The sequence below is a fragment of the Lemur catta genome, chromosome X, assembly GCF_020740605.2.
Source record: "Lemur catta isolate mLemCat1 chromosome X, mLemCat1.pri, whole genome shotgun sequence".
NCBI classification, from domain to species: Eukaryota; Metazoa; Chordata; class Mammalia; order Primates; family Lemuridae; genus Lemur; species Lemur catta.
Genome location: NC_059155.1, coordinates 55,299,548 through 55,315,569, shown reverse-complemented (window position 1 = coordinate 55,315,569; position 16,022 = coordinate 55,299,548). Strand labels below are relative to the sequence as shown.

General features: G+C 40.5%; 1 protein-coding gene across 16 annotated transcripts in view; it reads right to left on the bottom strand.

Annotated features, from left to right (window-relative positions):
• The window catches only part of HUWE1 (HECT, UBA and WWE domain containing E3 ubiquitin protein ligase 1), a 153,637-nt gene extending 142,957 nt beyond the window's left edge, over positions 1–10,680 (bottom strand). For 6 of the 16 annotated variants that reach the window (XM_045537606.1, XM_045537620.1, XM_045537621.1 and 3 more), the window contains exons 1-2: positions 7,923–8,266; positions 4,427–4,583 (exon numbers count right to left, since the gene is read on the bottom strand). The gene's annotated coding sequence lies outside the window, so the exon portion shown is untranslated. Of the gene's footprint in view, positions 1–4,426; positions 6,149–7,733; positions 7,830–7,922; positions 8,267–10,253; positions 10,353–10,559 lie in introns of those variants that run through there. The other 10 variants (XM_045537612.1, XM_045537613.1, XM_045537617.1 and 7 more) reach the window with 5 other exon arrangements.
• Between the last annotated feature and the right edge of the window lie 5,342 nt (positions 10,681–16,022).

Below are 16,022 nucleotides of genomic sequence, written 5' to 3'. Positions count from 1 at the left end.
AGCTACATCCATGAATAGTTACATATATACATATACATATATATGTAACCTTTTGAGGATGACAGGGAACCAATTCATTATCCTGAAAGCTACATCCATGAATACATAGTTACATATACACATATACATATATATGTAACCTTTTGAGGATGACAGGGAACCAATTCATTCTCTTGAAAGCTACACCCATGAATACATAGTTACATATATACATGTACATATATATGTAACCTTTTGAGGATGACAGGGAACCAATTCATTATCTTGAAAGCTTATGTTTTCAAAAAATTGAGTATTTATCCTGGCCCTCCCATATAAAGTGTATCATTGAGTAACCAGACAAATGATGAGGGGAAACATTATAAAATTATTCCAGTTAACAGATGAAAAAAATGACAGCATTAGAACATAACCATTTTGGAGCCACCAATGAATTAATGGATCCAAAAAAATTCAAGACATCACATAATGAATGTTGTGAATGAACACACCCCTACCAATATATTTCCCAAAGGGAATAAACCTGAAGTTTATCAAGCCTCTGGGTCCAGCTGCCAATTTGCAGGAAATAGAGAGGAACACTGATCTGGGGACATTTTGAGAATGACTGCAATGGAGGATCTCAAAATTGCTTCCAGCTGAGGGCAGTACTAAACAGCACTAAGAGGGAAGTGTTTTACTCAGAGATTGGGTAAGTAGAGTCCAAAAAAATATAGTTAACATTCTGTGCCAACCACTGTCTTCTGCCAGTGTCTTCTCCTAGACCATTCTGTAGGTTTGGTAGGGGCTGCAGGTTTTCCATTTCCAAAGAGTTTCCAGGTGATATTCTTTACCACTTACCAGTGGTAAGAAATGGAGTCAGAACTTGAAATCAGTGAGTCTAGCTCCAAGAGTCCCTGTTCTTAATCACTGTGCTGAAAGGTCTTTCCACCTGTAAGAACTCAATTGGCAGAACACAGTAATATTCACTTCTAATAAGTGTCTAGAAGTAAAAAAATAAAAACAAAAAAAATACAGTAATAAAGAAGAGTGGGAGTAAAAATAAAAAGCAAAAACTAGGAGAAACATGCTTCACTATAAAAGACAGGGAAGTAAGACAATAATCGTAGCAAATATTGTACCCATCAAAGCAATCTTCCAAAATCGTTCCAAAACATGAGCAGCCACCAAATGCAATGTGCCCAAACATTGCTAGAGCAATTATCTCTGAAATCTAATTATAAGGAGTTAAAACCTAGGTTGTGCTAAAAGTGGTACATAAATTCACGACAGTATGTTCAGACTCACCAATCTTTTAAATCTAAATGATTATAGTAAAAGGTCATTCCGGAATAATTTATCTCCCTACTCTTAGTCCCTTTTAGTCACCACTTACTAACTATTGCAAAGGAAAAACTGCTTTCTTTCAACACCTAAGATTATACACAATCAGAATCTTGGGGTTGAAGAATTTTAACATTCATTTAGTTCAACCAGCAATCCAGACTGAATCAGATCTACAACCCCAATCTCTATTTAGTGATACATTCATAAGAAATTAAATTTCAACTTTCTGTAAAATCACATTCTGGGATCAATCTATGTCACCAACTGCAATTTTTAAAGCCAAATGATTAAAACTTTTTAAGAGAACTTGAAGTTGAAAATGTTCAGGTTAACAGCCCAAACAAAACCTATACAGTTGTTTTACTCAGAGAGCCACTCCTTCTCTATCTGAAAGCAATTCTATAACCAGAAAACCAAGCTGGCCAACAAGTACATCAAGTTTTAGCAACTCAACCCCTATGACACATCAAATGAGAGGGTTTCCAAAGAATCTTAAGAGCTGAATTATCCCTGACATTAACATATATAAACATCTGGTAACCAGTTATTGAAGGAGGAGTCAGAGAACAATACAACAAAACACCAAGGAGCCCAAGTGCTTGAGACTATCAACCTTATAGATAGTGAGATCACTGTAGCAGCCCAATATGGTTACAGCTCCACAAAAGATTTCAACAACTAATCTTACTCCAGGAAAGGTACCATGGAATGTGAAGGGCAAATATTTTCAAAGCAACCAAGTTTGGCATTTCAATAACACTTTGAATTCATGGTTGAAAACACACAACAAAAGAAAAAAAAAACCAGCATTTTCATTGTGAACTTGCAGCTGTTAAGAACTGTGGGAAAAATTCAAATATTGGAATGCAAAGTTCTGTACCAATAATCTACAGTTATCCTAGTTTCACAAACTCAGGATCAGGTTTAAGTGCTTTTGTTCAATCTTCCCAACTACAGAAAACTCAGGAGCAAATATATCACTATATCTAATGTGCTGTAAATTATTTTTATTGACTTCATGAACTTACTGCAATTCCAAGAAATCTCCTCTTTAATATTTAGTCAATTTTCAGCTAGTGATTTATTTCTCCATTAACAAACAAAGAATTGAAAGGTCTGAATTCATGATCCATAGCACCAGTGATTCACAATCATATTTCATCTAAACACCTCAAAAATTTTCATCCATGATGACCTCTACCCTTTTTGCTGCTTCAACTTGAAATTACTCTTATTTTAAAGGTAGGCAAAAGCAGCCTTGCTCTGCACCCATCTGTGCCTAAGTCAAACCTGGCTGGAGCCTATGTGTCCAACATCCATTCTCAGAGCAGATCTTAGAATGGCCAATATTGCACAAGAAAAGAAATGAACAATTTAAAGGACTTTTTATGCTGGGGAAAACATCATTTCGAGATCAAATAAAATGAAAAACAATAGGAAAACTAAGGTCATGTATAACAGCTGAAAATCAGGATATAAGTGGAAGTTCTCAAAAACTTGTTTTAATACTGCCATTTCAAGAACGGTATGATTGCCAGAGGAACTCATTACTAGGTCTTAATAGCTTAGAAGTTATGGGTCAGAGCAGCTGAGATACCAACATCAAAAGAATAAAAAGCAACATTATAAGTAGTACAAAAATAACTGAATCACCTAAGGAAATTGAAACCATGCATGAAAAACCCCAAAGGCACAATCAGGTCATTATCTAGGAAACATTAGCTTCTTCACCAGGAGTCCTACTTTTCATGTGGAGCAGTAAGCAGGGCCAAGACATGGAACTGAAGTCAGGTATCAAATCAGACTTTGCCACAGAAAAAGGAATCCATGACTAGTTATTTTAGTATAGTGCCTAGGCCAGCAGTATCAATTCCAACAGGGATACAGGAGATTACTGCCATTGTACAACTATAATGGGTCCTCCAGAGTCTTTAATTTAGCAAGAATGGGTTAGCACTACTACTGGGTTATAATCCCCATGTGAGGGGGAAACCCTATAGGACAATTTCTTCAACAAATAACTCAGAAGAAAAAACCAAAAGGGACAGAACCTGCAGATTACAATGGATTTAAGAGTTACATCAACCCTTTTCGATAAATGGACTTCCTCTGGATCCTGATTAAAACTATAGAAAAGAGGCCGGGGGCGGTGGCTCATGCCTGTAATCCTAGCCCTCTGGGATGCCGAGGCGGGTGGATTGCTCGAGGTCAGGAGTTCGAGACCAGCCTGAGTGAGACCCCGTCTCTACTAAACATAGAAATAAAAATTATCTGGACAACTAAAAATATATATAGAAAAAATTAGCCGGGCATGGTGGCGCATGCCTGTAGTCCCAGCTACTGGGGACGCTGAGGCAGTAGGATCGCTTAAGCCCAGGAGTTTGAGGTTGCTGTGAGCTAGGCTGACGCCACGGCCCTCACTCTAGCCCAGGCAACAAAGTGAGACTCTGTCTCAAAAAAAAAAAAAACAAAAAAAAAACTAGAGAAAAGAAAACCAAACTGAGAAAATCAGGGAAATTTGAATACCAGTTTTATATTTGATATTAAAAAAATCACCATTAATTTTTTCAGTTGTGATAATGGTTTTGAGGTTAGGTTTAAAGAACTCTTGCTTTTAGAGAGACAAATAAATATTCTACGAATAAAAATATGACAGTAAGGATTTACTTCAAATTAAGTCACTGGGGGCGTCAGTGGATACAAATATAGATGAAACAAAATAACTGCAAGTTGATACTGTTAAAGCTGGTGATGCACACATGGGAGGGAATCACTGTATCATTCAATTTGTATATGTTTGAAACTTTTCATATTAACTCTTTAAAAAAGAATTAGACATACAATCTCGCAATTTTATTTTCTGAATGACGCTTAGGGTGATTTAAAAAAATCACGTACAGACAGCATTAAACAGTTCCATTTAATTCAGTAATGAGCTCCACATATAATGCAAGAAGCAACCAGTGCTACATTCATCAGATCCAGACAATAGAAGAAACAAAAGTAGCTCAATCATAGAATGGAAATACATACACCCTCACTATCTCCATTCCAGGAAGTAAAATACAAATACTACCCCCAAAGACCTACAAAAACTAACCTAAAATCACAGCCAGTCATACTCATCCTGGTGGGAAATCCCAACACTGCTCCAACAGCTTCCTGAACCTTCCTGACCAAGTTGGTCTGCTGGTTCCTCTGGAGCACTAACCCACTCTCTGGAGCACTAACCCACTCAGCTCAGGCTACTGGAGGACCTGCAAAAAAAGGTGGTGCGGGGGGAGAGATACACAACACATTTAATAGGGTGTGGGGGGTTAACCATTCTGTCAGTGTTCAAACATAATCACAGTTATTATTTCTGAAGCAAAAGCCTTCACATATCGATTTGCATTTTTAAGACCTGCTTTGAGCAGTAACTTAAGAATTCAGAACCAATAGCTATAACAATACTTGACACTCCGACAACACCCCTGAAAAGTCAACTCAGTTCTCCACTCAAAATTATAGGAGATGGTGTTTGCTTTATAGACAATTTTATATCCTCATTATAAACTGATACTAAGGAAATTTTAAATTTATTATTTTTGTGAAAAAATATGTACACATAAAAATTATTCTTCACCTTCATACATGCTTTTTGGCCATACTGGGAGACAAACGATAAACATCCCGGAAACTTAGGCTGAACTTCGCCATTGAACCTTAGACAAAGTTTTTATTTGATATTGCTACTCCTTCCTCTCTTTTCAGAAATCTACCAAGAATTAAACTTTTAGGTCATACCTAGATTATCATTCCCAGATTTATTCTAATGCTGAATGACAAGAGTCAAATTGAGGTTTAGTTAATTTGTGATCATTGTTTAACCCTCAGTAAAATGCACCAAGGCAAAATCTCAAAACAAAAAGTTATTTCCTGTTCTCCAATGAGAAAGGGGGAATTTCTATTACCTTTGAAGAACTTCGAACTAAATAAAGCAAACCCTGAAGCTCAAAACTATAGCTCACATATAATTACTGGATGGTTACCCATTGTAAATTTTCAATCCTAATAAATTTTTACCACCATGTTACCACTTCAACCTCCATCATCAAGACATGGTAAGCAGAAAAAAAAGCACTCACTTTAACACTGGTCTAATCAAAATATTAACAGTAAGGAAAACTTATCTCCAAGCCATATATGGTCACTTATATTTAATAAGTATGCTAGAAAATACAAAATAGCAAAAACACAACAGGAGGTTGTGTAATAAAGAACAAGGAGTAATTCACTTTGGAAAAGAAGCTTGATATTCCAAATGATCTTTCAGATAGGAATTATCGTGCTCTGGTAAGAAGATGCCAAATAGAGGATCCCCACACTGATCTAAGGACCAAATAAATGAGGTAGGGGGAAAGCAGCATCAACACTGAACTACTCAAGCAGAAGTCCCCTTTACCACTGTGAAACGTATGGCATGAAATTTCATTACTTTCATAGGGTGAATGAGAGGCCAGGCTGCCTGTGAAGGAGTGGAAAGAGTGAGTGGGCAAGGGTTGAGGCAGCCCTTCCAAAAGGTAGAACCCTAGGTGTGGTTCTTGACAGGAACATTATAGCTGGTGGTCATTCCAAGATAATGATTTTTGCACTGAAATTCCTAGACTAGTAGAAGGAAACAAAGAACGGGAATCACATTCAAACATCATGGCCTATGAGGAGGGGGAAAAATACAAAAGTGACAGAAATACACCAAAAACCTAAAGAAACCCGAAAAATCTCTTATTCTTTTCCAGATCATAAAACTAGCATATGACAGATGCTTCTATCAATGTATTCTTACACTAAGAAAATCTAATCATAACTTATTGTGTGCCTAGCACTTTATAAATTTTCTAATTCTAGCAACAACCCTTTAATATGAACACGACTATCCCCGTTATAGATGAAGAAATTGAGAATCTGAAAAGTAATTTGCCCAAGGTCACAAAGTTCGATGTGACCCCAAAGCACACAATATTTCCACCATACCAGGCTGCCTCCCATCACTGGGGAATGTTGATGTCTCCTCAATCTATGTATGCAACATTGGTGCTAAAAGAATACAATGTTGAATACGTTATCTACAAAGGAAACAAATGACTAGGAAATAACTGCCTATAGTTAATGATGGCATGGGGGGAAGAGGAAATAAATTACAACAGTGCAATGATTGAGGGGAAAGACATAATATATCAATGCTATTTTCTAGCACACGGAGGAGGGGAAAATGTAGGGGAGCCTGACAGGAGGCTACTTTCACTCTAGGGGATTCAGCTCCCGCAAAAAGAGCATGGGGGGTAGTGGGGAATAGGAGGATTAAGAAGTGAGAAGCATGTAAGAGGTGGTTAGCAGCAAGAACACATGTCCAAAGACCAAGAGGCTACAGAAACTCAGAGCCAGGTAGAGAAAAGGGCCGGTTCCCAGATTATCAGGGGGAATGGGAGAGGAATGGAGGACAAAAAGTTGGTTTTCCGGAGGGTTATTCTCAACAGCCTTTGGGGGCGGATTATGAAAAAGGGAAGGCTAAGAGCTGCAAACGAAGAAGCCACGAAGACTATAATCATCCAACCACTGACTCATTCATAGTTTCGCCTGAGAGTGGTCTAGCAGCATGCAGAATTGAAGAAATCTGCCCTGTGCCCCCAGTAAGGGTCATACAGACGTGATGACCTGAGGGAAAGGAAAGCTACCATGGTTCCATCCACAAAGATGGAATAAATGCAGGGAACAGGACAGGCTATATTCAACGCCTGCGCCAAGGGGACCAATGGAAGGAGACGGGATGGGCTAGGGGACTCAGGCTAATCTCCAAATTAGAACGACTGGGAAAGGGGGGAAAGGGAAAAGCTTTGACCTCCCCCTTAAATATGAACCTCAACTATCCACGTAAATAAGTAAGATCACATGGGATGACAGAATTAAAGGAGAGGGGGGGAGTATGTCAGAGACACTATGGCTTGATCCCTAAACCTTAGCTCAAAGACCATGGGAGCTGGGGAAGTAGACCCCATCTCAAGAAAAACTAGGGGATTCATCTGGGTCGTTGCAGGAGCTGAGAACGGAGGCGGGCCTGCAAAAAAAAAAAAGGGGGGGAAGGGGACCAGCCGTCATTGGTAGGTTCCCTCTCTCTCACTGTCCAATCTAACCCCCAACCCTACACCCCAACAAAATCCAGACTACCCTCCCTCCCTTCCCAAACCGCCCACTGCGGCGGCGGCAACAGAGGCGTCGATCAATGGTGGGGCAAAGACAGGCCCACACGCGGCTGAGGCCCGGGAAATGGTGTCGCCTCCACGGACTAGAAACAGGGTGGTCTTCGTCTCAGGTCCGGTTTACCGGCACCTTAGCGTTTCGCCAATCATCACCTCCTTAACGTCAGGTACCTGAGAGGCATCAAAAACGCGGATAGCCAACATCTCAGTCCCGGGTCCTGGCCGGACAGACATCAGCCTCCGCCGCCATCTTAACAGCAGGCGGACCGACCCTAGTCACTCCCCCCCCCACCCCCGAGCCACCTCCGCCACCGCCAACGGATCCCATGAGGACGTAGACCCGTTCCCGCGAGAACTCACCGGCTAAGAACAGCACGAGCCGAAGATGTTGCCGCCACCTCCGCGGCTACTGTAGTCAGTAGCCGAACCGCTGCCGCCTCCGCGCGATACCGCGAGAACCTCTACCGGACGGGAAAAGCCTGAGCCCAGCCCTTCCCAGACCCCTCCTCCCCCCAAAGCCGAAGTCGCTATAGCTCCGCTCTCACCCTACGCGAAGCGAAAAGCAAATGACGCACAATCTCACGAAGCACCGAGAGGCGGAGCCAATCTGCTGCCACCTGCTCCCGCATGCGCTGAGAACTATCGCGATATTACGTTTTAGCCTCGGCGAGACCTTCGAAATTCACCGCAGGATGCCGCCCGCGCGTTGCCTTTAGGAAACCCGAGATCTCGCGAGACCTGGTACACACTCCTAAAAAGGAGAGAGGCGGGGCTTCGTGAAAATGACTGGGAGTTTTTCCGGAGAAGGGAGGAACCTCCCGTCCTGCAGGGATCTCGCCTACCACGAGGTTTCCGACCCACTGCGGAGCTGGCTGCTAAACCTCGCGATGACACAGCTCAGCGCCAAATCTCGGCCATGTCCTGAAAACTGCCTCCGCCCCCGATCTAGGTGTCTAGAGCCTAGTGCTTGAGGAAAATTTAAAAAGTCAACCTGTTTATTCTCACGCTTCCGGGCAGAGCTGTACCAATTAGCCAAACTCCTTTCTGGAAGGGGAGGAAAGGGTCCCCCATTGTTACCTGCCTCCAGGAATAACATATTATCCTGGACTAACACATAAAAGACGTTCAATCGCACAATAAGCACGCAAATGCAAATGAAAACAATGACATAACATTTTTTGCCCATTAGATATAAAAACATTTGAAAGACCTATAATATCCAGACTCCTTCCATCTCCGCACTGCAGGCTAACCTGAATCCATCTTAATCTCACTAAAAGCTCATATCGTTAGTTCTAGCTCTAAAGCCACCAATTTTAACTACTGAAGCTTTATCTTAGCATAACCAAAAAGATCCAATAAAGTGGTTTTCTCCAAACAAAGGAGTCTTCCCTCAAAGGAAAATTCAAGCTGGGGGGGGGGGCGGTGTGTGAGTGCTTGCAGCTTTTAATATGGCAGTTTTTCCACGTCTAGCCAACAATGTTTCTCCAATAAACCTTGGGATACAATCTGGCTCGATTTGTGGGCTTTTTCATTCTAATGCATTGTTCTGTCCATTCTAATTTAAATATTGTTCCCTTAGAGTACATTTTAATACCTAGTAGTACAAATACCTCTATCTTTACTTATCTTTTAAAATATTTTTTTTTCGGTTATCCTTAGCCATTTTTTCCCGGATGAACTTTAGAATCATATTAAGTTCCAAAAACTTATTATATTTATTGAAATTGCATCAATTGTATAAGTCAATATAGGAAAAACGGACATCACTACAAAATTGAGCCTTCTTCTCCAGAAGCATGGTATCCCTTCTCCATTTTTGCAAACGTTCTTTTATTATATTCCTCTATAAAGTTTTATAGTTTACTTCTAGGTATTTTTATTCGTTTTTCTGGCTATTGCAAACGCGGTTTTTTTAGTATTAAATTTTCAAAATGCTCATTGCTTATAGATAGATATTTGCCTATTTACTTTCGTAATCGGACAAATAAAAATATGTTTAGTTTCACTAGTAACCAGAAAAATGCAAATGAAAATAATGACATACGATTTTTTGTCTTTAAATTGGCTAAAATTACAAAGATTGATAATACGTGTTGGCAAAACTGGAAAAATAGGCACTCTCGCACAACACTGGGGAGTGTAAATTATAGCTTTTTGGGAAGGCAATTTGGACAAATCTATCAAAATTCAAAATGCATATACGTCTTGACCCAGCGATTACTCTTCTAAGAATTTCTCCTACAGAAATACTCATCCATGTGCACGAAACATATACACAAACCCATTCATTATGGCATTGCTTGTAATAGCCCCCTCCCCCCTCAAGGGAAACAAGCTATAGATATCGGGAAATGGTTAAACTGTAGTACAATCATACAATGCAGCTGTTTAAAAACTGACATAAATTTGGATTCCCTTGATATAGGAAGATCTACAAGACACACTGTTAAAATTTTAAACAGCAATTAGCCGAAATGAATATGTGCGTGTGTGTGCACACTACCATTCAGATACCAAAACATATACATACAACGCCTAGTAGTTACCCGCGAAGCCAGCCTGCCTGCCTGCCCGCCCCTCACCTTCCCTCTCTTCCGAGGCCGCCTTCCTCGGACCCGTGAGAGAAACGCCGAAGGCCCGGCCTCTACTCCCTCCTTACGGCCACTTGGCCAAGGCTAATGCCGGTACCTCGCATCCCCACTGTCGGCCGCTCTCTCGCCGCGCTGCCGGCCGCTGCCCCGCTGCCCCCGAAGATGCGGCTAGCTTTCAGCTGGCGCTGGCCGAGGCCTGGGGGAGGGGAGAGGAGGCGGGGTTCAGGGAGGGTTGTGGCAGGCCGCCCGGCCCCTTCACCAGCCTTTCCCGCAGGCTCCCCAAGGCCGCCACCTCCGTGCCTCCGGGTAGGGTCCCGTGGGTACTCCCCCCAAAACCCCCGCGAGGAGCCGAGGACTGCCGCGCAAACAGAGCCCGCCCCCAAACCCGGGGATAGACGCTCACCTCGGCCGCAGTGGCTCCGCGGGGCCCGCAGGAGCGTGCGGGGTCCGCGGCCCTGCTTCAGCCCTGCTCCCCTCGCTCGCCCTCAGTAGAAAGCCATCCCCCTCCGGCTCCGCTCACACTCGATTTGAGGCTCCACCCACCGCACAAGAAACCCCGCCCCTGTCCCTTGGGAGGGCACTCCCTCCGCGGTGAAACCGGGTCCCCAGAACGGCCCAGTAAACGCAACCATAGAGGATAGTAGGGTCGCTAAGGAATTGCGGTTTGATTCGAGGCAAGGTAGAAGCGGCGGAACGGTTCACGATTTGATCTGATTCACGTTTAAAAATTAATGACCTCTCCAGCTGCCTTGTGAAGAATGGGGGGTGGGGGGCAAGAGGGCAAGCCGGGACACAGTGCTGAGGGCGGGAGACCACGAGGGCACTGACCACCACCGTGAGTTCACACGGGCAAACCCTTAAAACACTTCAGGCACATAGTAAGCCCTCAATAAACATTCTCTTTCTTCTGCTCCTTTTATTATTTGGGATGTCAGTGCCATCGGCATGGATCCTATGAGGATCTGCATCTGTAAATGCATAGGAATAAAAAGGATCTGGCAGGAGATTCCCCCATTAACCGTGCTTCCTCTGGGGTGCGGAATGAGATTGGAAGGTGAGAGGAGAGGGAGGGCTTTGACTTGCGACTCTAGCTACTTCCATAAGGTTTCAATTTTTTTTTTTATTTTTTTTGAGACAGAGTCTTGCTGTGTTGCCTGGGCTAGAGTGAGGGCCGTGGCGTCAGCCTAGCTCACAGCAACCTCAAACTCCTGGGCTTAAGCGATCCTACTGCCTCAGCCTCCCGAGTAGCTGGGACTACAGGCATGCGCCACCATGCCCGGCTAATTTTTCCTATATATATTTTTAGTTGGCCAGACAATTTTTATTTCTATTTTTAGTAGAGACGGGGTCTCGCTCAGGCCGGTCTGGAACTCCCGACCTCGAGCAATCCACCCGCCTCGGCCTCCCGGAGGGCTAGGATTACAGGCGTGAGCCACCGCGCCCGGCCTTAACAAAAAGTATGTATTAATTTGTTTTTTAAAGTATAAAGACAAGCACTGTCCAAAGAACTCTTGAGACATAGAGGAAATAAAAACTAATTATACTCTCCAGTTCTAATTCCAACTCTCCAGAGCAGTGTTTCATGCCTGGAATTGAGTATCTGCTGAATGGATCCATTCCCTCCCCCCTCCATATATGTACACGTAAAATTTTGTATACAATCTCAGGAGATGTACAGAGGCCCCTTTGAGATACATTGTTTCAATAACTATGTTTACAAAGTTATTTTTAACGACTGAATGTTATTCCATTGTGAAACTATTTAACCAAGACCTTATGTTTAGGTCTTTTTTATTATAGGAAATACATACTGTAAGGCTGGTAGCGGGCACCCCTCCCATCCCTAATGAAAAAAACAAGGCCACGAGACCTGCCGAAAACAATGCCCGCAGGGCCCAGCTAAGTTAAAGAATAGCCACACCTGGATGGTTACCCTGATAAGGGTCTCAGTTCTTGGAATGTATACATACCACCAGCCTCTCCTAGTTCTCAATACTCACCCTAAAACCATAACGGAAAATTCCTAACTCTTCGTGCCAAAACTCTTCACACTGGAAACCCCAATCTCCCAGCCCTAAAAACATATATAAGCCCACTCAAAACTTCTCGGTGGTGGGACTTCTCGGGCCCCTTCTCTCCTGGGACCGTAAACCTCATCCGGGCCCCTCTCTTGGGACCCGTTAGCCTCGCCCGGGAGCGCTCAAATAAAGCCTGGTTGCTTACGCCTTTCAACTCTGCTCGTCTTTCTTTCTCTGGCACCAACCATCCAAAAACCTTACAAATACGCGAACTTAGATGTAACTAAATTACTGCATATTTCTAAGATTTTTCTCAAGGAGAAATTTGTAGCACGTCTCCCCGAAACACAAAAGTTCTCCAGAATAGTTGTAACAATATACAGTCTCACCAGAAATATAGAATTCTAGTTTATTCTGATATTCCCATACCCTCACCAATACTGCTATTATAGTTTTCAAAAAAATTCAGTTTAATAAACCCTTGTATTCTAATTCCAGTCTCTCACAGTATCTGCTTTACTTCTAATAATCCATGGTCTCTACTCCTAATTCTAATCCCTACCTTTTTTTTTTTTTTTTGATACAGAATCTTGCTTTGTTGCCCAGGCTAGAGTGCCATGGTGTCAGCCTAGCTCACAGCAACCTCAAACTCCTGGGCTCAAGCAATCCTCCTGCCTCAGCCTCCCGAGTAGCTGGGACTACAGGCGTGAGCCACCATGCCCAGCTAATTTTTTGTTCCTATTTTTAGTTGACTGGCTAATTTTTTCTATTTTTAGTAGAGACAGGGTCTTGCTCTTGCTCAGCTGGTCTCGAACTCCTAATCTCAAGCGATCCTCCCACCTCGGCCTCCCAGGGTGCTAGGATTACAGGTGTGAGCCACTGCACCGGCCTAACCCCTACCTTTCTACTGGTAGCTCCTAGGACACATAAAAGTCTAAGTTCCCCACCTCGAATTATAAAATCTCACATATCCCACAGCCCTAGTTTTAGTTTCAATCTTCAGCAGCTTCTAGTTCTTTTGCTAACTCCACACCTTCGCTGGTCCTAATTCCAACTAATACTGTCCCTCCTATGCATGCGCACACACATACACATTATTTTCACTTCTCTGATTGTAGACTATTCACAAAGTATGTTAAAGCATAAAGAAAAAATCTTGTAATTTCACCACCCAGTGAAGACCACTATTAACGTTTTGGTTTTATGTTCTCTCAACCTTTTTCTATGCATTATATATGTATTTATAGTTGTAAACAAGAATATTATAGCATGTTATTACATTTGTCATGTCATTAAATATTTGTCAATGACATTCTAATCGCAACATGAAGCGTTCCTTTCTTTAGCATATAATTAACTTCCCAGCTTTGTTTTTTCATTATAAAATCGGTTTCTAATTACACATGAATACATTATTGTAAACACTCAGCAAGGATAAATTTAAAGTTCCCCTTACATTCATATACACACTAGAAATGCATAGCTCTGCTTTCTATTGTTCATTTTAAAAATATAAATAGCATCCTATTTTATGTTTTTTTTCTGTTAATTGCTTTATGCACTTAATGTAGTTTGAAGATCTTTTCATGTCGGTGTGTATAAATCTACCTCATTCATCTTATCTACTACATAGTATTCCATTGAATGAGTGTACTATAGTTAATCATTCACTTATTGATAAACATATGTTGTTTTCAATCTTTTACTATTACAGTGCTTTTTCTTTTTACTAATAGTGCTGCAGTGATTAATTCATTTTATATGCTTTTTGGTGCATATGCTAAATTATTTTTGTAAGATAAATATGGAGAAGTGAAATTGCTGGATCAAAGGCAGCACATTTTGAGATTTTAATACATAATGCCAAATTACCATGTAGAAAGATAGTTTACACCTCCACCAGCAGTAAATAAGAATAACCATTTCCCTAAATTCTTACTCACACTGGATATTAACCAATCATTTTAATATTTTGCCAATATGATAGGTGAAAAATGTCTCATTATTTACATTTCTCTTATTATTAGCTAGGTTAAGGAATATTTTCTTATGTTTGTTGGTCATTTGCTTATTTTGTGACTTGCATGTTCATGTCTTTTATCTATTTACTAATTGAATTGTTTATTGAATTATGTAGTGTGGATATAAATGTTTGTGACACGTGTAGGAAATTTTTTTGCAGACTTCTGCTTATTTTTAAATTTTGTTTATAGGGTCTTTGGGGGTATAGATGTTTTAAATATTGATGTATTCAAATTTATCAATAGTTTCTTTTATGACTTTATTTTGGTTTTTTTTCTTTTTTATTCATTTATTTTTAATTGAAAAATAATAGTATATATTTATGGAGTAAAATGTGATGTTTTGATCTACGCATATGTGGCAGAAAAATTCTGTCAAGCTAATTAACATATTCATCACCTCACCAAATGATCATTTTCTTTTTTGGTGAGACCATTAAAAATCTATTCTTTTAGCAATTTTGAAATATATTAATATAATATATTATTATTAACTGTGATCACCATACAGTGCAATATATTACTAAGGTTTATTTCTCCAGGTTACATAAACTTTGTATACTTCGATCAACATTGCTCCTTTCCCCATCCCTACTGCTCCCAACCCACAGCCTGAAAGCCAACTTTACATTTTGAATCTTGCATAAGAAGACCTTTCTACTCCAAGATTAGAAGCATTGTCCTCTAGTTCCTGATAATATTTTAGAATTTTTTATGTTTAGCTCTTTAATTCATTTGGAATTATTTTGGTGAAGATTTTTCTAAGTCAGTAAATCTTCTTACAATATTATCTGTAATAGATAAATATTATTCGATTGTAATACTAATTACTTAGTATTTTTCATAGGGCCTTAAACATTTATTGAACATCCTTTCCCTTATCAAAAACCAAATATATATGTGGATTTGAATGTAAATAATCTATTCAATAATCCTAAAATCCATACCAACATTAATACTAAACTATTTTAAGTACTTAAGTTTTAAATTATATTTTCATATTCCAGGGCATGCCTCTGTTTCATTTCCCCAAAATTTCTTGACTATTCTCAGGCATTTTTTTTCCATATGAAATTTTAAATTAGCTTTTTAAGTTCTATAAAAATTCCTATTGGGCTTTTGATTGCATATTTAGTTCATCAAATGGATGTAGAATATTATATTTGGCAAACCAATCTTCTAATGCCATACATTTATGTTGTTTCTAATTGTGCACTGTTATAAGCAGCTCTGTGAAGGAATTTAGAAAAATCTTTGCTTACCACCACTATGATTATTTAACAGTACATTTCAATAAGTCAAAACATATACACATTTGGAGAGGAGTTGATAGGTATTTCCCAGTTCACTTCGAGAATGATTTTTATCAATTTACATTCCCATGGGGTGTATGGGTGTGTCTTTTCCCTATCCCACTACATGACTGGGTCATTTTGAACCTTTGGAAATTTGATGGGTTACACATCTCATTGTTTTGCTGATGTAATGTATTTTGTATGTTTTCTATTGTTGGATAACAAATTATCACAAATTCGGCAGCTTAAAACAACAGCCATTTATTATTTCACAGTTCTATAGATCAGAGTCCCGGTGGGCTTGGTTTAGTTCTCTGCTTGGAGGTCTCACAACGCTAAAATAAAGTTGTCACCAAACTAGGCTTTTATCTGGAGCTCTGGGGAAGAATCAACTTCCAAGCTCATTCAGGTTTTTGGTAGAATTTAGTTCCTTGCTGTTGTAGGACTGAAGTTCCCCATTTCTTTGTTGGCTGTTGGATGGGGGGCTGCTTTAAGCTTCTAGAGGCCACTGACATTTTTCCTCACATGGTCC